The sequence below is a fragment of the Somniosus microcephalus genome, chromosome 3 (genome assembly GCF_052327205.1).
Source record: "Somniosus microcephalus isolate GS21.2 chromosome 3, FLI_Smic_1.0, whole genome shotgun sequence".
Lineage (NCBI taxonomy): Eukaryota > Metazoa > Chordata > Chondrichthyes > Squaliformes > Somniosidae > Somniosus > Somniosus microcephalus.
Genome location: NC_140989.1, coordinates 113,470,565 through 113,498,373, shown reverse-complemented (window position 1 = coordinate 113,498,373; position 27,809 = coordinate 113,470,565). Strand labels below are relative to the sequence as shown.

The 27,809-nt window shown below is 47.0% G+C and overlaps 1 protein-coding gene across 1 annotated transcript in view; it reads right to left on the bottom strand.

Moving 5' to 3' along the window:
- LOC147121271 (potassium/sodium hyperpolarization-activated cyclic nucleotide-gated channel 2-like) overlaps positions 1–27,809 on the bottom strand; it is a 91,854-nt gene that overhangs the window by 18,922 nt on the left and 45,123 nt on the right. The gene's annotated exons all lie outside the window — the stretch shown is intronic.

The window sequence follows — 27,809 nt, the reverse complement described above, 5'->3', positions numbered from 1 at the left end:
CATGGTACCACCACCACCACCTTCAAGTTCTCCTCCAAGTCACACACCGTCCTGACATAGAAGTATATCGTCGATCCTTCATCGTTGCTGGGTCAAAATCCTGGAACTCCCTATCTAACAGCAATGTTGGAGTACCTTCACCACACGGACTGCAGCGGTTCAAGAAAGCGGCTCACTACCACCTTCTCAAGGGCAATTAGGGATGGGCAATAAATGTTGGCCTTGCCAGCGACGCCCACATCCCATAAAAAAAAAGAAGAAAAAAACAACTTTGTATCGCCACACAGCTAACTGTGCTTGTAGCTCACCAACCTTATTCACCACAGTTTGATTGTTTACGTACATGCATTCTAAACCCATTTTTGAATTTTTCTTAGTCTGCTCCTATCTAATATGGTACTACTTCTGTCTCTAGTACTATCCAACACACTCACTCTTTTATGCACCTTATTCCTCTTTTCTACTCCAATATGCTGGTGCCCATCCCCCTGCCAAGTTAGTTTAAACCCTCCCCAACAACACTAACAAGTCTCCCCGTGAGAATATTGGTTCCGGCTTGTACAGGTCCCACCTTCCCCAGAAACGGTCCCAATGCCTCAGGAATCTAAAGCCCTCCCTCCTGCACCATCTCTCCAGCCACGCATTCATCTGCTCTATTCTCCTATTCCTGTACTCACTAGCACATGGCACCGGGAGTAATCCAGAGATTACTAACTTTGAGGTCCTGCTTTTCAATCTCTCTCCTAGCTCCCTAAACTTTGCCTGCAGGATCTCATCCCTCTTTCTGCCTATGTCGTTGGTACCGATATGGACAACGACCTCTGGCTGTTCACCCTCCCCCCTCAGAGTGTCCTGCGGCCGCTCAGTGACATCCTTGACCCTGGCTCCAGGGAGGCAACATACCATCCTGGAGTCACGTCTACAGCCGCAGAAACGTGTATCAATAATACAAGTCAAACATGGAGGGCCATCAGTTGAGCACCAGTCTGCCCTCACAAAACTGCACACATAAAGAACGTTACATCAGAACCAGGGAACCCTGGCTGATTTTCCTCCTGCCTAAGTCAGAAGCATTGAGCTAACATGCAGCTACTCTACTGACACTCCAGCCAAGGTAACCACAAATCAGGGAGTTTCATTTTACTTTGGTATGATGCTCATCCCCAGTGTACAGTTGTATATATGTATATTATATTAGACACTATATTATGTGTTACAATCACAGTTTGGGAGAATTTAAAATTAGTTTATTAGCTCCCTGTGGACTCAGTGGGTAAATGTGGCATGCACTGAGCTATATAGGACAGGAAGGTTCAAGCTCTAAACCCTAACCTATAGTGGGTTAGCCAAATTCAAATGGAATACATTATTAGCCCCAGCACACTGGGCTAGAGAGGCAAGAAAAATTGGACACTCATGCTGTGTTCGTTATTTAGCAACACCTGCTGGAGAGTATGTGTGAACACTGAAGGACAACAGCATTGAGTTTGACTGTGATTGCCCCCTGTCCTATCTATAAGCATTTCTACATTGAGTGTTAATAGCAAACTACTGACCATATCTTCCTCAAATCTTTGTTATAAGATGCTCAAGCGACATGTCCTCCATCGTGTATCTCTAGAAGTCGCTGGTGCGCTGAGCTCAGACCAAGCTGTGACCAAGTACTTGCCCTAATCACCTTCATTGAAAATGGCTTTCAGAAAACCCTCAAGATTGGTGCTGTCTGGCATACTGATCTTCTGGTGAAAATATTGAGAATTCTGCCATAGTGGACCACCTGCTTGGTTGAATTAGCAGGCTTGAAATTGCCTCTGGTCGTGGACCCTCTGGAAATTCTCTGCAGACCCCTGGGGTCCACGGACCCCAGTTTGAGAAATGCAACTTATACGGCCTCGTCCTTATGAGCTGACATGGATAACTGGTTGTGTCACCTTCCTCTCGGAGGATAGTTTAGCCCTCTGAGATGCCAGATTGATAAACCTCCATCTATAGAGGTGCTATCCATTCCTTCTGGATTCTCTGCTCCTGGGTAAATACACCTTCCACGCTGTTAGCTGTATCTGTGCTAGCTTGCATAAATTTCCCCTCCCTTGATATCAGGGAAACTTGTATATCTAAGTGACACATTTATATCTGCCAGTATCTGACTGTTATAGCTGTACAATCTTAACTTCTGTAAGTTTTCTCTTTATCGCACAGAGATGCACTTTCCAATTTTACAGAGATACCCTACTGTATATGCAAGACAAAAACTCTTGCATTTTCTACTACAAAGACTACTAAAAAAATTAAGGATTAATGATTGAGAACTGAAGACTGATCTTCAGTGTCAAAACACCATCTTATATATTTGTTAATTAGGGTTTAAACTAATTTAGCAGGGGGAAAGGAACCAGGATGAAGCATCAGAGAGGAGAAACAAGGTGCACAGAGGATTGGGAAGACAAACAGCATTAGAATAAAGAGTAATCCAGAAAGAGGAGCCAGACATGGGAGAAATGCAAAGCAGACTAAGGCAGGGTTGGTGTGCAGGTGCGTAAATGCACAAAGCGTGATCAATACGGTTGATGAGCTTTAGGCATAAGTTGTCACAAGGGGTTATGATCAACATTCCCTCTAAGCTGCATGGTCGCGCGGCCACGCAGCTGTACAGCTCTCTGCCAGTTCCACACAGCCTGGGACTGCTTTTTCTAATATTAGGTTTCACGCACTGTAAATGGCTCGGGCAACCCCTTAAAGGGGCCGTGCACCAAAAAAAAATAAGGGGGTTTATATTAGTTATGATGATATAATAGCAATTACAGGGATGTAACTTAACCAAGGTTGGAATGGGAACTTAATATTTCTGGCTTCAATATATTCAGGAGGAATAGGGAAAGAAAAAAGGAGGGTGGGGTGGCAACATTGATCAAGGGTACTGGGAGCAATTTTAACCCATGCACAACAGGTGAGAGAGGGTCGGGGGGTTAAATTGGTAAATATGTGAAACCTGTTTCTAACCCGCTGCAAACACGCCTACTTCTGGTTTAACTGCAGTGGGTTTGTGGGTATCCGAGTAACCCACTCTTGAGAGGTGGGTCCGTGATTGTAATATATCAATGAGGATCCGTTCCTCAAATTTTGGCAGCCATTTAAATTTTACGCTGGATGAGCAGGTTGCCCAGGGATTGAGAAACCGGGTAGGTAAAGCAAGGAGCACCCGGATCAAGCAGGTAAGTGTTTTTTAAAACACTGCTTGTGGGCCAGGAGGGGCTGGAATGCATCCCCTCGGCTCCTCAAGCAAATTTCTACCATGATCTACTGAGCCACCTGCCGATTCCCCCCGCCCCCCCCAATATACCCCAATCCTTTCCTTTCCTCCCTCCTCGCTGCCGCTCTCCGAGCCATCCCCACCATGACCTGATATTTTCTACCCCCAACAGTCTCCGGCTGCGGCCTTCTACCACTGGCTTTCCCTCCTGGCATCAGGCAACCAGCCAGCCTCTCAATCCGTTTGGCTGACAAGCGGAAAACAGAGTAGAATCATAGAACAGTGCAGTAAAGAAGGCCATTTGGCCCATCAAGTCTGTGCGGGCCCTTTCAAACAGCAATTCAGTTAGTCCCACTCCCCTGCTCTTTCCCCATATCCCTGCAATTTATTCTCCTTCAAGTATTTATCCAATTCCCCTTTGAAGGCTACTATTGAATCGGTATCCACCACCTGTGAGAGTGTGGTTAGGAACTGATGCGCCTCAATAACTTCAAGGCTCAAAGTTAACTGGATAAAACAAGGCTTTTATTAGCAAAGAAAGATGCCTGTGTCTTCACCTAGCATTCTGCTGTTCTGCTGCAAGACAAGCCTGGGCTTGTCTTAAGTAGGGCCAGGTATGGGCGGAGCCAACACACCCAATGGGGAGAAAGGGGCCGGTGCACTATATACAATACAAGGTAAAAACACAGGAGCAGGCAATACAATATATGTAGTTAAATACAGAGTCTGATGAATGACATATTTCATCACATTCACCCCTTCTACAGATTTAGTCTGTCCGGGGGTGTGATAGTCCTCTGTGACCGACATAATGGTTGCGGTGCCGCGGGTGCCGGCTGGGTGTCCCAGGTGACCTCCTGGGTCTCTGCCGGGGGCACCACCGGGGCTGTTGAAGGAGCAGGTGGTGGGGGTACCATTGGCTGGTGTTCTTCCGGGGGTGATGAAAGAATAGTGGGTGGAGTGGGTGGGTAATAGTTGTTTTGGTTGTTGTCGTTGTTGCTGTTGTTGTTGTAGTCGTCGTTGTTGCTGTTGTTACCGGCTGGGGCGAGGTCTTTTATGGACACAGTGTCCTCCCGTCCGTTGGCGTGCCGGACATACGCATATTGTGGGTTGGCGTGGAGCAGGTGCACTGGCTCCACGAGAGGGTCCGTCTTGTGGCCCCTCACATGCTTCCGCAAAAGTACCGGACCTGGGGTGGAGAGCCATGACGGTATCGATACGCCTGAGGTGGATTTCCGGTGAAACACAAACATTAGCTCATGAGGCGTGGCATTAGTGGCGGTACACAATAGTGACCGTATTGAGTGGAGCACATCTGGGAGGACTTCCTGCCAGCGGGAGATAGGGAGGCCCTTGGTCCTTAGAGTTAGAGTGACTGCCCTCCATACTGTCCCGTTCTCTCGCTCCACCTGACCGTTACCCCGGGGGTTGTAGCTGGTGGTACGGCTCGTGGCAATCCCCTTGGACAGCATGTACTGGCGTAGCTCTTCACTCATGAAGGACGCCCCCCTATCCGTGTGGATATAGCTTGGCATACCGAACAGGCAGAACAGGCTGTTGAGGCATTTAATGACCGTGGCGCTGGTCATGTCTGGGCAGGGGAAGGCGAATGGGAAACGGGAGTATTCGTCCACAATGTTCAGGAAGTAAACATTGCGGTCGACGGACGGGAGGGGGCCCTTGAAATCTAAGCTAAGCCGCTCAAAGGGCCGTGTAGCTTTGATTAGGTGGGCTCTACCAGGGCGGTAGAACCGAGGCTTGCACTCAGCGCAAGTGCGGCAGTTCCTGGTCAGAGACCGAACTTCCTCAATCGAGTAGGGTAAGTTGCGGGACTTTATGAAGTGGAACAGCCGTGTGACCCCTGGGTGGCAGAGGTCGTTGTGGAGGGTCTGTAGCCGATCCCCGGTGGCGTTGGCACACATCCCTCATGAGAGGGCGTCGGGGGATTCGTTAAGGGCCCTCGGCCGGTATATGATGTCATACTCGAAGGTGGAGAGCTCGAACCGCCACCTAAGAATCTTATCATTTTTAATCTTCCCCCTCTGTTTATTATTGAACATAAACGCTACCGACCGCTGGTCGGTAAGTAGGGTGAAGCGTTTGCCGGCTAGGTAGTGCCGCCAGTGGCGCACTGCCTCCACGATGGCTTGGGCCTCCTTTTCCACAGAGGAGTGTCTGATCTCGGGCCCCTGGAGGGTCCTCGAGAAGAAAGCTACGGGCCGCCCCGCCTGGTTGAGGGTGGCCGCCAAGGCAAAGTCAGACGCATCACTTTCCACTTGAAAGGGAGTGTTCTCGTCCACTGCCTGTAGCGTGGCCCGCTCAATATCCTGCTTAATGCTTTTGAAGGCAGCATGGGCCTCAGCAGAGAGCAGGAAAGAGGATGCTTTCAAGAGGGGGCGGGCTTTATCGGAGTAGTTAGGGACCCATTGGGCATAATACGAGAATAACCCCAGGCACCTTTTCAGGGCTTTGGGAGTGTTGGGCAGGGGCAGCTCCCATAGGGGGCGCAATCGGTCGGGGTCTGGTCCGATTTCCCCATTCTCCACCACGCTGCCTAGTATGCAGAGGCGCGTGGTGTTGAAAACGCACTTGTCCTCGTTGTAAGTGAGGTTGAGTTTTTGTGCGGTTTTCAGAAACCTCGCGAGGTTTGAGTCGTGGTCCTGTTGGTTGTGGCCGCAGATGGTGACGTTGTCGAGATAGGGGAAGGTTGCCTGCAAGTGCTGGTCATCGACCATGCGGTCCATCTCCCTCTGAAAGATCGAGACCCCATTCGTCACCCCAAAGGGGACTCTGAGGAACTGGTAGAGGCGTCCGTTTGCCTCGAAGGCGGTGTACGAACGGTCCTCTGGTCTGATAGGGAGCTGGTGGTACGCTGACTTGAGGTCGATAGTGGAGAACACCCGGTATTGGGCAATTTGGTTCACCATCTCGGATATGCGGGGTAGCGGGTAGGCGTCTAGTTGGGTATAGATGTTGACTGTTTGACTATAGTCAATCACCATCCGCTTCTTCTCGCTACCCCTCACCACCACCACTTGGGCGCGCCACGGGCTGTTGCTGCGTTCAATAATGCACTCCCTCAGGAGCCTGTCTACCTCGGTCGCGATAAACCGCCTGTCCTCCCAGCTGTACCTCCTGCTTTTGGTCGCTATTGGCTGGCAGTTAGGGGTAAGGTTCGCGAATAGCGAAGGCGGCTTTACCTTCAGGGTAGCCAGACCGCACACTGTGAGGGGCGGCTGGGACCCACCAAAATTGAGCGTGATGCTTTGGTGGTGGCACTGAAAATCCAGGCCCAAGATCACGCTCACACATAAATCCTTCATAATTAAGTTTAAAATTATTATATACAGTGCCTTTAACGGACAATCGTACCGCGCAGTAACCCGCAATAGTCGATATCTGGGTTTTGTCGGCCATAGAGATTGTGCCCTGAGTAGGGACTATAGTTAAAGAGAGTCATTGTACCAGACCAGGGTGAATGAAGCTCTCTGTGCTCCCGCTGTCAATTAAACATTTAACCTTGCACCCGTTTACCTCGATGTCCACCATCGATTTGGATAGTGGGTGCGGTCTGGACTGGTCCACTGTGATCGACGCCACTGGACGGCCCTGATCGGGACAAGCTGGTGGGCCACACGAGGCCGGGTAAGATGGCGTCCACGATGTCTGCTCGCGAGGTGGCGGACCCCACGAGGTCAGACAAGATGGCGTCCAAGATGGCCGCTCCCACGGCGCGCACGCGGCGGTGGCGGGTTTGCCTGCGGGGTTCCCTCTGCACACCTTCCCAAAGTGCCCCTTCTTACCGCACTTACAGCAGGTGGTGCCTTTCGCCGGGCACAGGTTCCTGGTGTGCTTCGGCTGCCTGCAGAAGTAGCATTTGGGGCCCCGATGCGTCGCGGCGGTTGTAGGGCTTCTGGGGGGAGAGCAGGGCCCCGACGGTGTTGGGCTACCGGACGGGGAAGATGTCTTCCAACATGGCGGCGCCCTTGGTGCGTACGAGGCGGCGTGGGCCACGCGGCCTGAAGAGTAGGAGTCAGAGTTCTTCTGAGCCACATCCAGCGATCGCGCTGTGTCAGATCTAGGCCTGTTTTCTCTTGCAGTCTCTGCCGGATGTAATTAGAGCTAAGGCCTGCGATAAAGGCATCCCAAATAAGCTCGTCTGTGTATACCGTGGCCTTCACGTCTTTGCATTTGCAGTCTTTGCCAAGCACTTTTAGGGTGACTAGAAAGTCCTCTAGCGACTCTCCGGGTCGCTGTGTGCAGGTAGCAAGCAGATGCCTGGCGTACACCTCGTTGGTAGGCCGCTGATAGTGGGCCTTTAGAATGTTGCAGGCATCCAGGTAGGTGGCGGCGTCTTGGATGAGTGGAAAAACCCGGTGGCTTACCCGATTCTGCAGAAGCCCGAGTTTCACATCTCCGGTGGCTTTAGAGGCTGTGACGGCTTCGGAGTTGGCCATAAAAAATTCCAAGCACTGGAACCAGTGTCCAAACCGTGCCGATGCATCCGAAGCATGCGGGTCCAAATCCAAGCGTTCCGGTTTCAAAAGTTGATCCATCGTTGAAAGTTTGCTAATAAAATTGATGCGCCTCAATAACTTCAAGGCTCAAAGTTAACTGGATAAAACAAGGTTTTTATTAGCAAAGAAAGATGCCTGTGTCTTCACCTAGCATTCTGCTGTTCTGCTGCAAGACAAGCCTGGGCTTGTCTTAAGTAGGGCCAGGTATGGGCAGAGCCGACACACCCAATGGGGAGAAAGGGAGCGGTGCACTATATACAATACAAGGTAAAAACACAGGAGCAGGCAATACAATATATGTAGTTAAATACAGAGTCTGATGAATGACATATTTCATCACAGGAACTAATAAATTTGTGTAGGAATTTATTATTGAATTAATGTTTATGTGTAGAAAATTGCTGATGAATTAATGTTTAGGGATGTATGTATGAGGATAGACGGGCTCACTGATATGAACTTGTGAACTGTGACCTTTGACTGCGGAAGGAATTTGTGCTGGAGACAGCATGGTTCGAACAAAGGAGGTGAGCTTGCCGTTGAAATTCCCGCTGGAAGGAATTTCATTGGATGAGGCCGGTGCTGGAGCAAGGATAACCAATCGGAGGGTGGTCATGCAGCTTGGGAACCAATCACCGGGCTCAACAGGATTGTGTACAAGGAACTCGTGCTCCAAAGACTGAACAAAAGAAGCCAGCCGTGTGCTGAACAGTCACAGCGGAGAAGAAAAGAAGCAAGGAATAGGGAGCTGGAAAGAACAGGGAATCATCACTGTGCACCCAAGTCGAATCAGCGCGCTCTGCCGTCCAAAGTTATATACAGGAAGTAAAGCCTGTTTGAACTAGTTAATTGCTGCCTAGTTTTGTTAAGATATGCATATATATTTATATGTTTAATAAACTTTTCCGACTTGTCATAAAATCAGTGATCGTGTCATCAATTTAAGCCGGGCCAAAAGAACTAAAAACCTTATACACCCTATTAGGCAGTACATTCCAAATCCTAACCACTCATTGCATAAAAAGGTTTTTCCTCATGTCGCCTCTGGTTCTTTTGCCTATCACCTTAAATCTGTGCCCTCTGGTTATCGGCCCTTCAGCCATTGGAAACAGTTTCTCTTTAGTTACTCTATCTAAACGATTCAGGATTTTAAACACCTCTATCAAATCTCCTGTTAGACTTGTCTGCTCTAAGGAGAAAAACCTCAGCTTCTCCAGTCTAACCAGTAAAAAAAATGATAATGAGATTCTGTCGCTAAATTAAGCAGCACTTCGGCGTTCCTGGGTTGCCCCCCACCCCCCCTGCAAACACGTGCCCCCATTCCCTCCCCATCTCCTTGTAAATATCGGGGCCACTGTTACGGGATGATGTGCTTGTGGATTCAAAGGCAGAATCTATTTGGCTCGATTTAAGGAGCAGAATATTAGGTGTTACACTGCTGGGTGTTTACTATATGCCACCAAATAGTAGGAAGGAGATGGAGGAGCAAATCAACAAGCAAATTTCAGAAAGATGTAAAAACAATAGTGATAATGGAGGACTTCAATTATCCTAATATAGACTTGAAAAAAAGTGTAAAGGACAAGGAGGGGGAGGAATTTCTGAAATGTGTACAGGACAACTTTCTTGATCAGTAAGTTTCCAGCCCAATGAGGAAAGAAACTGCTGGATCTAGTTCTGGGGAATGAAATGGGGCATGTTTCAGTGGGAGAACATTTGGGAAATAATGATCACAATATCATTAGGCTTAGTAGTTATGGAAAGGGACAAGGAACAATCAAAAATGAAAATACTCAACTGGAAGAGGGCTAATTTCAGTGAGTTGAAAAAGGATCTGGCCCAGGTGGATTGGGACAAAGATTGGCAGCTAAAACAGTAATTGAGCAAAGAGGTGATAGATCAGGTACAGACTAGACACATTCCCATCAGGGGAAAAAAAAGGGAATCCAAAGATAGGGCTTCCTGGATGACTAATGGTATAAAGATTAAATTGAAACAGAAAAAGGACACTTATGATAAACATCAGATTAATGATACAGTAGAGAATCAAACAAAATACAGGAAGTGCAGAGGAGAACTGAAAAAGGAAGAGGGGCAAAAAATGTATGAGAATAGATTAGTGGGTAACATAAAATGGAACACTGAAGTCTTTTATAAACATAATAAAAATAGTAAAGGGTAGTCCAAGGAAGGGTGGGGCCGAGTGGAAACAAAAAGGAAATCTTCTTGTGGAGTCGGAGGGAATGGCTGAGGTACTAAATGAGTACTTTACATCTGTTCACAAAAGAAGAGGATGCTGCCATAGTAAAGGAGGAGGTAGTAGAGAAATTGGATAGGATAAAAATGGATAAAGAGGAGGTACTTAAAAGGTTGGCAGTGCTCAAAGTAGAAAAGTCACCTGGTCCATATGGAATATATCCCAAGTTGCTGAGGGAAATAAGGGTGGAAATAATAGAGGCTGTATCCTCCTTGGATATGGGAGTGGTGCCAGAGGACTGGAGAGTTGCAGATGTTACACCCCTGTTCAAAAAAGGGGAGAGGGATAAACCCAGTAACTTTAGGCCAGTCAGCCTAACGTCAGTTAGAGACAATAATCCGGGACAAAATTAATTGTCACTTGGAAAACCGTGGGTTGATGAATGAAAGCTAGCATGGATTTGTTAAAAGCAAATCTTGTCTGACAAATTTGATTGAGTTCTTTGATGAAGTAACAGAGAAGGATGATGAGGGTAGTGCAGTTAATGTTTTGTTTATGGACTTTCAAAAGGCGCTTGATAAAGTTCTACATAATAGACTTGTTAGCAAAATTAAAGTTCATGGGATTAAAGGGGCTGTGGCAGCGTGGATATGAAATTGGCTAAGGAAAAGAAAGTAGAGAGTAGTGGTGAGTGGTTGTTTTTCAGACTGGAAGGAAGTATATAATAGTGTTCCCCCAGTGGTCGGTATTAGGACCACTGCTCTTTTTGATATATATTAATGAGCTGGATTTGGGTATACAGGACATAATTTCAAAGTTTGCAGATGACACGAAACTCGGAAATGTAATAAACAGTGAGGAGAATAGCAGCAGACTTCAGGAGGACATAGACAGACTGGTGAAATGAACAGACACATAGCAGAAAAAATTTAATGCAGAGAAGCGTGAAGTGATGCCTAAGGAGAGGCAAAGTAAACTAAATGGTACAAGTTTAAAGGGAGTGCAGGAAATGAGAGACCTGGGGATTCACATACACAAATGTTTGAAGGTGGCAGAACAAGTTGATGATACTGTTAAAAAAATGTACAGGATCCTTGGCTTTAAAATAGAGGTATACAGTAAAAAAGCAAGTTATGCTAAACCTTTATAAATCACTGGTTAGATCTCAGGTGGAATATTGGCCTAGATATTAATGTGCAAACGTGCTGGCAGCACGTGGGGGGTGTGCCCAATAATGGATGGGAAACCCGGAAGTATATGAGGCTCATCTGTCAGTGGCTTTTTAACACAGCCACTACATTAACATATCATTTCTGGGTTTCCCAACCAATTAGTGTCAACGGGCGTGATGATGGCCCGTATGGTACGATTTAAGCTCCACTGCTTAAAGGAACACTCCAAACATTTAAGTTGAAACAGCTGGCGGTGGGAAGGAGAGAAAGAAGTGTTGCCTTGGAAGGTAGAAGGTCAAAGGCTGCATCCCAGTTCAGTGATGCCTCCCTGAATGTGCTGTTGGGAGCTGTAAGGACCCGGAGGGAGATACTCTACCCTACTGATGGGAGGAAGAAGCTTGCAGGTTACACAAAGATGCCGCGGTTGGAGGTTGCCAGGAGGTCAGCAGCATGAGCGTGGTGCCACCTTCCTGGAATCAATTCAAAAAGCGATTCAATGACCGAAGCAGGGCAGGAAAGGTGAGTATGGTGCCACATTTACCTACATCCCAATGTGTGCATCACCCTAATCCCCTCACTCTGCCTTCTCAAGCCTACTCCAACACATCACTCCTCACACCAACTTACCTTGCAGGTAAACCCATCCATCTCTGTCTATGCACTTACTCACATCCCCATCTATCCAGCCACCACTGAGACTCACACTCATCCTTATGCAATGTTATGCCAATCCCAATAGTCACCCTCAACAAATGCTCTCCATCCATTGGGTGAACAATTCCCATTACTATCACGTATAGGTCTCTTCCTTCACTCCTTGCAGGAGAAGAGAGCAAAGAACACCAGGGAGAGACAGAGAACCGGAGGTGGCCCTCTAGTCATCTCGCAATTGACAACTGCAGAGGAGGAGGCGCTGGAGATCAGCAAAGTTTCGGCGTGCCTGGCTGTTGGAGATGGGGCCCTGCTAGCTACCTGGTGACAAAATTGACATCAAGAAATGGCTGAGCGCACTGGATACAGCAAAGACTATGGGCCCTGACAACATCCCGGCTGTGGTGCTGAAGACCTGTGCTCCAGAACTAGCCGTGCCTCTAGGCAAGCTATTCCAGTACAACTACAACACTGGCATCTACCCAACAATGTGAAAAATTGCCCAGGTATGACTTGTCCACAAAATGCAGGACAAATCCAACCTGGCCAATTATCGCCCCATCAGTCTACGGTCAATCATCCACAGATAATGAAGAAGTCCATGCCTGCATGCAACAAGACCTGGACGACGTTCAGGCTTGGGCTGATAAGTGGCAGGTAACATTCGCGCCAAAGAAGTGCCAGGCAATGACTATCTCCAACAAGCGAGAGTCTAACCACTGCCCCTTGACATTCAATGGCATTACCATTGTCAAATCCTCCATTATCAACATCCTGGGGGTCACCATTAACCAGAAACTTAATGGGACCAGCCACATAAATACTGTGGCAACAAAAGCAGGTCAAAGGCTGGGTATTCTGCTGCAAGTGTCTCACCTCCTGACTCCCCAAAGCCTTTCCACCATCTACATGGCACAAGTCAGCAGCGTGGTGGAAAATTCTCCACTTGCCTGGATGAGTGCTGCTCCAACAACACTCAACAAGCTCGACACCATCCAGGACAAAGCATTCTGCTTGTTTGGCACCGCATCCACCACCTTAAACATTCATTCCCTCCACCACGGCCGCACTGTGGCTGTAGCGTGTACCATCTACAAGATGCACTGCAGCGACTCGCCAAGGCTTCTTCGACAGCACCTCCAAAACCCACGACCTCTACCACCTAGAAGGACACAAGGACAACAGGTGCATGAGAACACCATCACCTCCAAGATCCCAATATATCTTCATTCCTTCATCGTTGCTGGGTCAATATCCTGGAACTCCCTGCCTAACAGCACTGTGGGAGTACCTGCACCACACGGACTTCAGCAGTTCAAGAAGGTGGCTCACCACCACCTTCTCAAGGGCAATTAGGAATGGGCAATAAATGCTGGCCTTACCAGCGATGCCCACATCCCATGAACAAATTTAAAAAAAATCATTATCAGCCAGCCACATGGCATACAACACTCAGTCATGTTGTCTTGATGTCAACAGCCACTGAAATATGATCTTGTGCATAATGATAACTTCAAGCATTCTTGCTTTCACAAGAATGTTTTTTATCTCCCACAGGGCCTTCACGCATCCAGGAGGAGGTGGTCCAGGTCGCCCATGACGATGACAACTCTTCAGAGGAGCTCACTTTCTCTGAGGGTACACCGTCACAGGACTCATGCAGACCTCACACCAGCGCAGATACTCGCAATTTGATGGAAGAACGGAGAGAGATAGTTGGGGTTTCACATGGTGACTCGCACTTCACAAGTGAGCAACAGCAGATGTTCCTCGGGGCCATTGATGAACAGGATACTTCTGGAGCAGCAGCAGCGAATATGCAATGTACTGGCAGGCGTTCCAGCCACTCTGTACACACTTGCAGAGAGATTGCAGGAGTCCAACTCAAGCATGAGTGGCATGATATCACAGGCCTTTGCAATGATGTCTTTGTCCATGGAAAGAGTGGCCAACTGCATGGTACATCAAACGTGGCACATCAAACGTGGCAATTACACAAGTACATGCAGACTTTCACCAATGGCTTGCACTCTATCAATGCCACCTAAAGTAGGATGAATGATACCTTAGCCTTGGCTGTTCATCGCCCCACTGATCTGCATCAAGGTGTTCTCCAGCACACTGCTAACAGCGAAGTGCGGCTGGGCCATGAGAGGGATAATGGTGAAAGAGAACATGGAAGTGGGGACTCGGCTCAAAGCACTTCCACTTCTCACCAGTTTCCCCCCCACCCCGCCCCCAGTCAGTACCCCATCTGCTGCCTTGAGTCCCGATGGCAGAGTCTGCTCCTGCACAAGTGCAGGTGGCGCAGTCTTTGGCAGGGCCCACACGGACTCCAAAACCCAGAGGATGTCGGCCAAGAGCAGCTCAGCAGTCAGTGCAGGGATCTAAGCAGCCTGCCTCTACCTCTGCTAAAGCCATAGGGGTTGCACCACGGAGAAGTGCTGTGAAAAGGAAGAGTAAAGATTTGTAGTTGCACAAAGGTATAAACATGGGTGTGTTACACATTATTAGAATGCTAAGTTTCTATTTTATATTTGAGGCACTTAAATACTATTATTTTGCACATCTTTTCTGTCTTGCCCAATATTGGTTGCTGGCTGGCAAGTGGCCTTTTCAATTGTGTGATGATGACATGAATTGACGCCAAGCAATGGGAGGCTGTGAAAGGGAGGCTTGGTTGTTTGTAGGATTGCTTTGTGTTAGTGGCATTGGGGGCCGGGGGAGGGGGGGCAGGCCTGGGCGGGGGTACAAATGTGGCTTTTGCAGATCTGTTTGCTAGATGGGTGTACTGGTGGAGACTAAGTGAACTTCACAATAATGAAGGCAGCGCGGACAGCAATATGCACCACTGGTGGCGCATTGCCCATATCACCTTCCACTTCGTCCTCCTCTCCCTCCTCCTCCTCATAGGAATCATCCAAAGAGGCTCTGTGCTCTGCACCTTGCTCCTCGTGTAGGTCCAATCCTCGCTGATGCACAATGTTGTGCAGAGTACAGCACACCACAACCATTCTGGAGACCCTGGTTGGTGCATACTGAAGGGCACCTCCAGATCTGTCCATGCACTTGAATTGCATCTTCAGCATGCCAATGCCTTGTTTGATAACACACCTGGTGGTCATATGGCATTCATTGTATCGCTCCTGGGCCTTATTCCTCGGGTTTCTGAGAGGTGTCCTGAGCTATGTTTTAAGTGAGTATCCCTTGTCCCCTAGCAGCCAACCGGTAACTCTGCTTTGAAGAGATAAGGGAGGGCGGACTGCCACAAAACAAAAGCATAATGGCAGCTGCCCAGGAATCGTGTGCACAACTGCATAAAGATCTTTTTGTGGTTGCACGCCAGCTGCACATTGATGAAGTGGAAGCCCTTGCAGTTTACGAATACTCCTGGGTGATCTATGGGTGCCTTGATTGTCACGTGCGCAGTTGATGACGCTCTCCACCTGTGGGAAGCCAGCCAGAGCCACAAACCTGAGCGCTGGCTCATTCTGACTAGCGTAATCGCAGGAAAAGTTGACGTAATTGCTGGCCCTGGTAAAGAATCAGTCACCTGTCTTATGCATTCGTGTGCCACCAACTGCGAAATCCTGCAAATGTCCCCTGCAGAGCCGTGGAAGGATCCAGAGACAAAAAAGTTGAGGGCGGTGGTGACTTTGACAGTCACTGGTACAGCGTGGCCACCAGGTCCAGTTGGCAGCAGAGCCTGTTCCAGCAGGCTGCAAATATCTGTCACCACCTGACGCGACATCCTGAGCCTCCTCAGACACTGGTGTTCCGACATGTCGAGGAAGCTTATCCTTTGCCTGTAGATCCTGTGTACCAGGTATGGCCTCCTGCGAGCTGCATCACTTTACTGATCCCCTCTCTCCTGCAGGTCTGTGAGCAGCATGCTTGGTCCTCAACTGAGCTCCAAAGTAACACAGCGTATGCGGCACCCATGCTAATCTGATAGATCAGACCTCCAAAGTGCAGATCAGACCTCCGAACCTCCAAAGTGTAGATGACACCTCCAAAGTGTTGAAGAAACCTCCAAAATGCGTAAAATCACCTCTCAGCACAAGTACTGTGAACAAACCCTTTCACACAAGCAGGTAGGGAAGCAGCTTTGAGTGCTGAGTACTTATTGGCATAGTTCTCTGTCATGTCTTCATCCCCCTCAACTGCTGCTGTGTTCTCACTTTGATTTCGCTGGTGTGTTCCAGGAATCCTGAGAAACCCATGGACCCAAAGTTAAATTGCAAATCTGATGTCAATATCGCTCTAATTCAGCAATTAACGTATTGAAATTGACAACCTGCCTCTCCCGAGAGGGTTGCACGCACACAGCCTAACACACTGGAGGGAAATGCGGAAATCGGCGGGTTGGAGCCAACTTCTTGATGCGCTCGCATTTTTCCAGGATTTAACACCCCCCCACCACCCGCAGTCAAACCCACATGCTCACCCACATTAAAATTCCCCTCTTTGTGTCCAACATCTTGATGTCAAGGCTTTGGAGAGAGTGCAGAGATTTACTAGAATTGTACCAGGGATAAGGGACTTCAGTTATGTGGAGGGACTAGAGAAGCTGGGATTCTTCTCCTTAGATGAGAGAAGGTTAAGGGAACAATCTATAGAGGTGTTCAAAATTATAAGGGGTTTTGCTAGAGTAATTAGGGAGGACACGCCAGCAGCGGATGAAAGTGCAGCGGCCGCCATTTTTTTCCCCGTTGTGTTGCTGGATGATGTCCAGTGGGCTAGGGGAAGGGAGAGAATTGAAAGCAGCAGTTGAACGAATGTTGTCAATCTTTTTAACAAAGAAGTCCATGAGCCCCTCACATTTATTGTTGAAGGTGAGGGAGGAGGAGGCAGGGGAGGGTGGTTTGAGAAGACGGTTAGTGGTGAAGAGACGCCTGGTGTTATTTTTGCTATCCTGGATGATCTTAGAATAGTGGGCAGTTTTAGTGATGGAGAGCAGGACCTGGTAGTGCTTTATATGATCTAGCCAAATCTGGTGATGAATGATTAGACCAGTTGTCCGCCAAAGACATTCAAGTCTGTGTCCTTTGGACTAAAGGGAGCGGAGATGAGGGGTATACCGGGGGCACAGCTAGAATGAGAGAGTGTAATGATTTTAGTGGGGACAAGGACATCAAAAGTGGTGGAGAGGTTTAGTGAGTCACTAGCTGCAGCGATGTCATGAAGAATTGTAGGCCAAAGGCTAGGTAGATGGGAATTAGAAAGTGCAGTGGTAAGGGACTTGAAGGAGAGTTTTTTCCGAGGCGGATACAAAAAGTGGGTTTAGGAGGGGGAAGGGGAATATGGGTAGAGAGTGATATAAGGAAATGGTCGGAGATTGCCTTACGGAGGGGGTAGCGAGGCTGCAAGTGGAGAATGCCTTGATTCTCATTTAATGGCTTCTGCACACACCACTTGCTCACAGTCATGGAGGCTCTACTAGCAGTCCCCCTCACGCACGAGTAGCTTTGGGAAAGGGAGCGAATTGTGCGTGCTCTCTGCACCATTTTGAACGTGCGCAGGCAAATAGCGCTGGACCATGACACCGCCTGTTTTCGGGCCCTATCCAATTTCTAGGCCATTAAACCTTAAGCAATGACAAAAGTGTCATATATATTGAACTTAATTTCATTGGAAAGAAGATTGAGAAAATGTAGGGTATAAAGTATAGATGATACAAGTATAAGCAGGTTATCTAAACAGTGACTCCAGAATTGGAAGCTGCAGGAACAAATTGGCTAGTCACAAGTGAGATTGGATATTAGAAGATTTTTTCTGCCATAGAATAGTAGATATCTGGGACATCGAAAGCAGTGAATACTGTGTCAATTGTCATTCTGTCTTATTTCTAAAATATCAGATATATAAATTAATGTTATTAATTACTTAGTACTTTTATAGAACCTTGGTTAGACCACACTTAGAGCACTGTGAACAGTTCTGGGGGTGGGGGGAGAAATTCATGTGGTTTGTGCCACATGTTAGCGCCATAACGAAAGCTGATCCCAGTTCCAGTGCCGCACACCATATCGGTGTTGCTGGTAGCGCTGCCGCTGAACGCGATCACCAGGGACCTCGCCATCATGGAGATCGTGATGTCAGTGAGTGTGCAACGCTCACTGGACGTCCAATCTCCCAACTTCATTATAGTCACTTACCTTAACAGCAGTGCAGAACAATGACAGGGAGAGATGGCGTCTACCAGCAGGAAGCAGGCTGGAGCAGCGATATTTAAAGGTACCATCCCCAATCAGCTGCAAAAAAACGCAGATTGGGTGACCGTTTTGCGGAACACCTCTGTTCAGTCCGTAAGGGTGACTCCGAGCTTCCGGTCGCCTGTCATTTCAATTCACCGTTCCATTCCCATTTAGACCTCACCGTCTGCGGCCTCTTGCATTGCTCCACGGAAGCTCAGCGTAAACTCGAGGAACAGCACCTCATCTTCCGATTAGGCACTTAACAGCCTTCCGGACTCAATATCGAGTTCAACAATTTCAGATCATAACCTCGGCCCCTATTATATTTTTTATCCACACTTTTGGTTTGTGAGCCACTGTTTGTTTCTTTACCTGTCCTATTACTATCTCGTCTCACCTTGAATATCTCTTAATGGGGGAGAAATTCAGTATCGCCCCATTTGGGGTGCAATTACCGGCCGGGCGCAAAGATTAGTGCCTGGTGCTAATTATCGCCTCTGACTGCAAACTTGGCTTTTATCGCCCCTGGAGGTGATTGGAGCGCTAAATCAGGTGCTTCACATCTGTCTTAAGGCGCAAAGGCCAAGGAGCGAGGCACTAACTCACAGCGCTGGCGAAGCTCATGTGATGTCAGTCAGCAATGGAACACAGACACACTGGCACTGGCCAATTCTTAAAGGGGAGTTCTGATGAATGGTCATCGACCTGAAACGTTAACTCTGTTTCTCTCTTCACAGATGCTGCTTGACCTGCTGCGTTTCTCCAGCATTTTCTGTTTTTATCTTAAAGGGGAGGGTTTATCTTGGTCGCCATCTACATCCTGTTCATTGCAGCCTTGAGTCTCGGCCTGGAGAGACCTGTACATCAAATCTGCTGGAAAGAACAATGGAGAGACCCAGGGAAAGAGCTGAGTGCAGCCCCCACAGTCTCTTCTAAATAGATACAAGGAAGGGCAAATCAAAATGAACCTGCAAAGTGCTGCTCAGTATGCAAAACTTCTTCACACAGTGTAGAATCTCTCCAGAAGCCTCTCTCTCTCTCTCTCAGAATGCATGGTGCAAAAATGTCACCAACAAAAAAAGGCAGGAAGCAGTCGCCTTTAAATAGCGCTCCCCCAGTCCCTTCCCGACTGCAAAACGCTCCCCTCAACCTGTCGTTGCTAGCGGCAGGCGTTAAGGCAGGGGGCGCCGCTTAATTTCCAGTCCGGGGTGCTACCGGGGCGTTGCGCACTCGACTGACGTCACGATCTGCCGGCGCAGGAGATCGTGGCAGTAGTGTTTAGCACCGCCGCAAAATGTCCGGTCAATTTCGCGAGAGGCGCAGATATCGCCGCGCCCGGGCACTAGTTGGTTTGCGCCCCACTTAGCGCCCTCTTAAGGCACTAACGGGTAGCGCTACCAACTGAATTTTTCCTCCAATGTCTCTTCTTTCATCCCCTCCCCCATTTCCCAGCCCCCAAACTGCCTTTTAATCTTTTCATTTCCTGCCTTTTTTTCTCAGTTATGTAGCAGGGTTTCGACCCGAAACGTTGACTCTGTTTCTCTCTCCACGGATGTTGCCTGGCCTGCTGAGTTTTTCCAGCGTTTTCTGTTGTTATTTCAGCTGCAAATAACATGGTTCTGCAGTTTCAGTGCCTGTTTGCTACTTCCTGCAACTGAAACAGCTTTCTTTAGTTATTTCAAGTTTTTTTGGTGGCAGGGAGTGTTGATTCAAGTGCAGAAGTCACTCATTGGGGCAGAAATTCGGGTCGGGGGCTTGCTGCGCGTGCAAGCCCCCGATCTGCACTTACCCGACGCGCCTGCCGTTCACCTCCAGGGATGCCTGGAATTCCTGTTTGAAAGAGAAGAATCCCGGGCAGCGTCTGACGTCATGCCGCCCAGGAGTGCAGCCAGCGCGAAGCCTGTAGCGCGCAGTGCAAGTGAGACACGCCCCTTGAGGTCTCAGTTTAATAGGACACGCCCCCAATGTTTCTCACAAGCTGAAAAGCATTTTTACATGCAGAGCAGCATTTCAAATAGGTTTTTGGTATTTTTATGAAGCTTTTGGTAACTTTTATAAACTTTTAAAAACGTTTACATTATTTTGAAGAATCTGAAGTAGTTTTAAACAGAATTAAAGCAATTTAAAGACTTTTAAAAGCCCTTTGGGGAACTGTATGAAGTGGTGGAAGGATTTATGGCCGTGATTAACGCTCATTCCGTGACCGTAACCATCTTGAACCAGCCATTAGGGTGGTTAGTCCTATGGCGGGAGGGTTTTACGGGCTCCCACAAGCTATACGAGGAGCGGGGGCCACCCACACCCACGGACGCAAATATCCCACTGGATGTCAACCCAGAATTTAGAGCCGGAGCTCCGACTCCACTTGCCGGGACTGTCTGGAGCGGGGTTCGAAACCCTACCCCGTCTGGCCCAGCGGCGGGGATCCTACTGCTACGCCAAAGGCCCACTCCGATTAGCAACGTGAAATGGCTGGAATGAGCACAATTCACGGCATTAAAAGAACTCACAATTGAACTGATGATGACCTCAGCAATCTCCTCAACGAGGTGGAGGCGCAGCGCCTGCTCATCATTGGTAATGAGAAGTCAAAGGCGCCACAAAAAGGACAGATGATAGCTTGGTCTTTCAAGTGGCAGCATAGGGCTCCAGTCACGGGGAGGGAAAAGGCGCAGGAAACATATGGGTGTCACCTTTTGCGCGGAGTGGGCCTTTTGCGTAACAGTAAGCATCCCCGCCGCTGGGCCAGAAGGAGTAGGGTTTCGAACCCCGCTCCAGACAGTCCCGGCAAGTCGGAGCTCCAACTATAAATTCTGGGTGGACATCCAGCGGGATACTTGCGTCCGCGGGTGTGGGTGGACCCCCCCCCCTCAGATGGGTTGTGGGAGCCCGTAAAACCCTCATGCCATAGGACTAACCACCCTAATGGCTGGTATGAAGATGGTTATGGTCACGGAAGGAGCGTTAACGTGGCCAGAAATCCTTCCACCACTTCATACAGTTCCCGAAGGGAACAGTGTGAGGATATGTACGACGATGACCTCTTGCGCAATGCACCTCCTTGGACCCTCAGTCGCAGATGCGAGGGGGCAAATCGTGCAATTGTTAAATTTTTCATTTTATTGACATGTAAAATGTTGGCCCGGTAATTCCGTTCCAAACGCGTGAGTACGGTCGGAGTACTCACACGTCTGGCCGGAGGAAATGCCGGTTTTCAGCATGCACAGCGCATGCGGGGAAAACCGGCATTTCCTGTCCTCTGAACGAAGGGGTTCAGAGGCAGAACGCGTGCGACTGCACAGACAGCGCGTGCGCAGTAAAATTCGCCGGTTTCATTCATGCTTTCAGTGAGGTTAAGTCCTTACAACTTACACATGAAAAAAGCATGAGTACAGTTGCTCCAGAGGCTGCGGAGGAAGATATATTTTATCGTGGAGCTTCTGAAAGGCAATATTTTTGTTTGGGAAAGGGAGGAAAGTTATTTTAAGAAATGCTGAGGTAAGTTTTAAAGTTTATTTTTGTTTTTTAAAACGGGTTTTCAGTACTGTAGGTAGTAGGAGCAATTGTGGCTATGTGAATTGAATTTGCTGTGTTTATTCAATGTGAAAATGACTCCAACATTTTTAAGAAAGAAACTTTTCATCAGTAATATATTCTTTTAAGTAATTATGTATGTATGTCTGTATATATTCCTTTGCGTATATGTATGTATATATTCCTTTACTTATGTGTATGAATGTATGTATTTAATTATGACTTTCAGAGAAAGTAACTTATTGGAAAATCATAATTAAATACATACATTCATACACATAAGTAAAGGAATATATACATATACGTAAAGGAATATATACGGACATACATACATAATTACTTAAAAGAATATATTACTGATGAAAAGTTTCTTTCTTAAAAATGTTGGAAATGTTACATTACTCATTTTAGAACAGTCATTTTCACATTTAATAAACACAGCAAATTTAATTCACACAGCCACAATTGCTCCTTCTACCTACAGTACTGAAAACCTGTTTAAAAAAAAAAAATTAAACTTTAAAACTTACCTCTTCATTTCTTAAAATAACTTTCCTCCCTTTCCCAAACAAAAATATTGCCTTTCAGAAGCTCCACGATAAAATATATCTTCCTCCGCAGCCTCTGGAGCAACTTTACACATGCTTTTTTCATGTGTAAGTTGTAAGGACTTAACCTCACTGAATCCATGAATGAAATCGACGAAGTTCACCGCGCACGCGCTGCCTGTGCAGTCGCACGCGCTGTGCCTCTGAACCCCTTTGTTCAGAGGACAGGAAATGCCGGTTTTCTCCGCATGCGCTGTGCATGCTGAAAACCGGCATTTCCTCCGGCCAGACGCGAGAGGACAGGAAATGCCGGTTTTCTCTGCATGCGCTGTGCATGCTGAAAACCGGCATTTCCTCCGGCCAGACGCGTGAGTACCCCGACCGTACTCACGCGTTTGGAACGGAATTCCTGGGCCATTATTTGTTCAAGGCTTCTGCTCAAAGCAGTTCCTCACAGTCATGGGGGCTGCGTGATTGCGGGATTACCTCAGGAAGACGACGAAGCAGAGGAGGATGAGGAAGAAGAGGATGAGGAGGAGAAAGAGGGCGAGGAGGAAGAGGACGAGGCAGAGGAGGAAGAGGTCGAGGAGGAAGAGGCAGAGGATGATGAGGAGGACGAGGAGGAGGTCGAGGAGGAAGAGGACAAGGCAGAGGAGGATGATGAGGAGAATGAGGAGGAAGAGAATGAGGAGGTAGAGGATGAGGAGGAAGCGGACGAGGCAGAGGAGGATGCGGATGAGGGCGAGGAGGAAGAGGAAGTAGAGGACGAGGAGGAGGATGAGGATGAGGAGAAACAAGAGGGAGGGCGGAGGCAGCAAGACAATCGGCCTACTGGACGGGTTGTCCATGTCCGGCTCATCAGACTCTGATTTACATGAATGAAACCCCAGATCCCCGGAGCTCACCACATCCTCATCACACAATCCTTGTCTCAAGCCATATCACAGTGTCCTCCTGGGCACAAAGGTGAAATGACAGAGACCACAAAATATTCCAAACACACTTAATAAATGTATCTATAAACATATCACACAAATTTGAATAACTAATGATCCTTGTGCCTGCCATAGTTAAATAGTTATCATTGTGCGCAAGGTGTGAGATATGGGTGTGAATGTTGTTAGGTAGAGATTGTTGGGGGTGTGGTGCATTAAGAAGTGTGTGAAGCTTGTGGTACAGATGGTGGTATGTAGCATTTGTTGAAGCCATCACTCACCCTGACCATCCATGAGAGCTCATTAAATTTCCTCCTTCACTGTATGTGGGTCATGGGGCTCACAGTGCTGCCCGTGACGTGGTGTGCCACCTCCCTCCACATAGACTGGCAGTCTTGTGGCGAGAGCCTCCTGCCAGTTGGGGGGTGCAGGACCGTCCACCGTTAAAACCAATGCCTCCAAAGCTTCCTCGGAAAACCTCCGGGCTCTCTCCCTGGGGTGGTGATCTGCCATCAGGATTTGTAAATAAGTGCTCCTTCTCCTTATGGTTGTTGAGGCAGCTTCACACCCAATAATGCTGAGAATGAGGTGCTGCAGCATCAATGAACCTCCCCTTTAAGTAGAGAAAAATAGCTGATGGCACTCATTACTTGCGATTAGACTACACCCGATATTGGTACTTCTTTTCAGTGTAACCCCAATGAGCTTGGGTTTTTAGACGAGAATCATGGCTGCAATCATTTTAATGAGTGAGGACGAATTTTGAGTACGGTCTAGACGATTTTCAAATGGCGCTACATAACCATTTTTATTCTAAACACCGTCCATTCCTTTGCAATAACGAATTTCTAGCCCCGTCTCCATATTAGAAAAAGGGTATAAAGGCACTGGAGAAGGTGCAAAAAAATTTACTAGAATTATTCCAGAACTGAGAGGTTATACCTATCAGGAAAGATTGAACAGGCTGGGGCTCTTTTCTCTAGAAAAGAGAAGGCTGAGGGGGTGACCTGATAGAGGTCTTTAAGATTATGAAAGGGTTTGATAGGGTAGACTTAGAGAAGATGTTTCCACTTGCAGGCGAGACCAGAACTAGGGGCCGTAAATACAAGATAGTCACTAAAAAATCCAATAGGGAATTCAGTCGGAACTTCTTTACCCAGAGAGTGGTTCAAATGTGGAAGTTGCTACCACAAGGATTAGTTGAGGCGACTAGCATAGATGCATTTAAGTAGAAACTAGATAAACACATGAGGGAGAAAGGAATAGATGGATATGTTAATAGGGTTAGATGAAGAAATGTGGGAGGGGGATCGTGTGGAGCATAAACACTGGCATGGACCTATTGGGCCAAATGGCCTGTTTCCATGCTTTAAATACTTTGTAATACTACGGAGTGAGAATTCTGCATATACTACTTCTATAAACATCAATAAAAACACTAACTACTGGAACAGATTTTGTAAATTTACTTTTCATTTCTGTTCTCATTTTTCTTCATTATCTTCCAAAAAGGGCCCTGCAGTCTTCTTTATGTAGATGAGCTGGTGCTCTCAATTACTTTTTCCTAAAATGAGATGCATTGAAAGCCCAAGATACCTTTTGACTGGCCCAATTTAATTGTCCAGCTCTGCTGAAACCAAATTCTGAAACAAATGTCTTCATCAGTAGAAAGATTTGTAAGCATTCTTATTCTGAATTCAAGATGCCAATAAGATTTCTGACAGTACAATAATGGTTTGAAAACTATTCATAATTACTGTATATCAATAGTTTTAATAACACGGTGGTAGGGGCGACACTGCTGGCAGTGACGGCCTCGGTGTTGTGGTCCCACATCATTCTTTCTGGAGGGTCTCTGGCCCCTGTGGGTAGAGGACCTCTCTTGCAGTGTTGACCCCTGCAAAAAGCTGGAGTGCTGCATGCAAGACCCTGGGTGCGCACCCCTTCCCTGCCTTGCTGAGCCATTTGTGTTAGTGCTGAAGCATTTTCCCCATTTTTTGAGGCTCAGTAGGGAATTCAGCTTTAAGTGCTAAAAACTCCCATTTGGGACTCCTTTTTAATGCTAATTTTTTTTGAAAAGGCAGTAAGGGTTGCATTTTTTCACTTTTAATTTTTATTAGTTCTGAACTAATTGCCCCTTTAATTCATAGCCCTTTTAATTGCCCACAATGCCTTGCAAACTCTAGAGCCTCGCTCCCAGAGGCTGTGAGAAGTTGGAACGCCATTTCAGGATGGGAACTTCGACTTCCAGGCCTGCACTAACACCACCAGGAGGCGTTACACAGTAAGTTAACGCTGGGCTAAAAATCTTTAGCCCCCAGTGCAAATTTTTCTCAGGTATCGCTGCATCCATTTTCAGCGGCCGTTAAACCGAGTTGCCGGTGACTCCGGCAACTCTGGTGGCGGCCACAAATTTCTAAGCCGTTGTTTAGGATACTTTTGGTGTTTAACAGGCTAAGCACCCACATATGAATAAATTATGCAAATTAGATACTATTGAATAATAAAAATTTGTTCAATGGGGTGCACCCCAACATTAGTGGTACAGAAATGAAAAAGCCACCAAGCTTTAAACTTTCACGATGATGCTTAACTCAGAATGCCAGGCTGAAACAGTAACAAGAACTACATGAGCATTTCTATTCTCTCACTTTCTAAATATAAAAGATTACAAACTATTTATATTTCTGAATTAGCAATTTAAAAAAAAATCATCAATGACTTCCAGTATTAAATAATAAACAAAGTAGACATTAGCTCAGTAATGACCACATATACACAGTAAGAACAAAATGTTACAGAAAGGAATCGAGAGCACGACAATGTTGAACGTGTGAAATTGTTCTTTGGTTAATCCTGAGAAATCCAAAACCAGTTGAAATGCAAATTAGATTCCAAATGGGATAAAAAATAATTACCTATCAAGTAGGGTAGTCTTTAATCTTTGAATGGAAAGATTCTTCCCCGTCACAAGAATTAAATCAAGGTTAACAATAGGGACCAATGCACAATCAACATCCCTTTAAACTGTTTTGAAAGTTAGGTCATGCCATCAGTCATGTGACCATTGGTCATGTTGAACAATGGCACACCACTCTTGGTTGCAGTCATTCTTCCCCAAGAGAATTGAAACAACCATCAGGATGAAAGCAATTTCGAATAACAGTAGTATTAATATGCAACTTTCAACAAAGGAACAGTAAGGCTTGTATTTCAGTGAGTGGTATGTGAAAGAGGCTAACATTTCAAAAATGAAGGTGACCTGTCTTCATTCATATTTTTTATATGTCACATATCAGTTGAGTCTTGCTCGATTAATTACCACTATAGCCACAGCCAAAAGGCCGAGAACTTGTTCTTCAGTTGCTTTCCAACATAACAAGAGAATGCAATAATGTCTTTGCAGAGTTAAGAAGTATTTTTTGGTAAAGAGATTGCCCCAGGGTGATTAGGAACTCGCTGCTGAGAAACATCAGGTCCCACAAAGACTCCAGTTGGGATTCAAGTTTACCAGAAAATCCTCCTCCTGCAACAACATTGCTCTCATGCTCTCAATTCAACTCAATGGAGCACACACACCTCTGAATTTGCAAATCCTCTTAATGAAACATGGGGATAGCTCAAATGTAGTCCATTAACAACCTAGGTATTAGATGCTGTCACCCTCTAATGGTCCACAAAACTGTGGAAGTCCTTCCATAGAAACTGTAAGCCTCAAGGATGAGGTTTTAGCTTGGCTGTGAGTTCCTACAATTTAGCCACAATGCATCCAGCACAATTCAATACAATGTTGCAAGGACTACTAATCAGTTAGGTCTGTGAGGAGACAGCTTGAGTGAGGACCCAAGCCATATAATTCAACCATGAACAACTGTGTGATTTATGCAGCTTTGTTCATGACTGGCATCTCCTTTAATATTTAGCTGACACTTATTCAAATCCAAGAAGCTCCAGCAATTTTGGGGAGGACTTAATTAGAGTCATAGAGTCATAGAGTAATACAGCACGGCTAGAGGCCCTTCGGCCCATCGTGTCCGCGCCGGCCATCAAGCCCTGTCTAATCTAATCCCATATTCCAGCATTTGGCCCGTAGCCTTGTATGCTATGGCATTTCAAGTGCACATCCAAATGCTTCTTAAATGTTGTGAGGGTTTCTGCCTCCACTACCCTTTCAGGCAGTGAGTTCCAGACTCCAACCACCCTCTGGGTGAAAAAGTTCTTTCTCAAATCCCCTCTAAACCTCCGGCCCTTTACCTTGAATCTATGCCCCCTAGTTATTGACCCCTCTACTAAGGGAAAAAGCTCCTCAGCATCCATCCTATCTATGCCCCTCATAATTTTGTACACCTCAATCATGTCCCCCCTCAGCCTCCTCTGCTCCAAGGAAAACAAACCCAATCTGCCCAGTCTCTCTTCATAGCTGAAGCGCTCCAGCCCTGGTAACATCCTGGTGAACCTCCTCTGCACCCTCTCTAACACGATCACATCCTTCCTGTAGTGTGGCGACCAGAACTGCACACAGTATTCCAGCTGTGGCCTAACCAGTGTTCTATACAGCTCCATCATAACCTCCTTGCTCTTATATTCAATGCCTCGGCTAATGAAGGCAAGTATCCCATATGCCTTTTTTACCACCTTATCCACCTGTTCCGCCGCCTTCAGGGATCTGTGTACTTGCACACCCAGATCCCTCTGACCCTCCGTCTTGCCTAGGGTCTTTCCATTCATTGTGTATTAATTTGGAATTGAAAAAAAGTCAGCTTCAGTATTTTGTAATTTTATAAGAAAAGAACAACTGCATATATCTA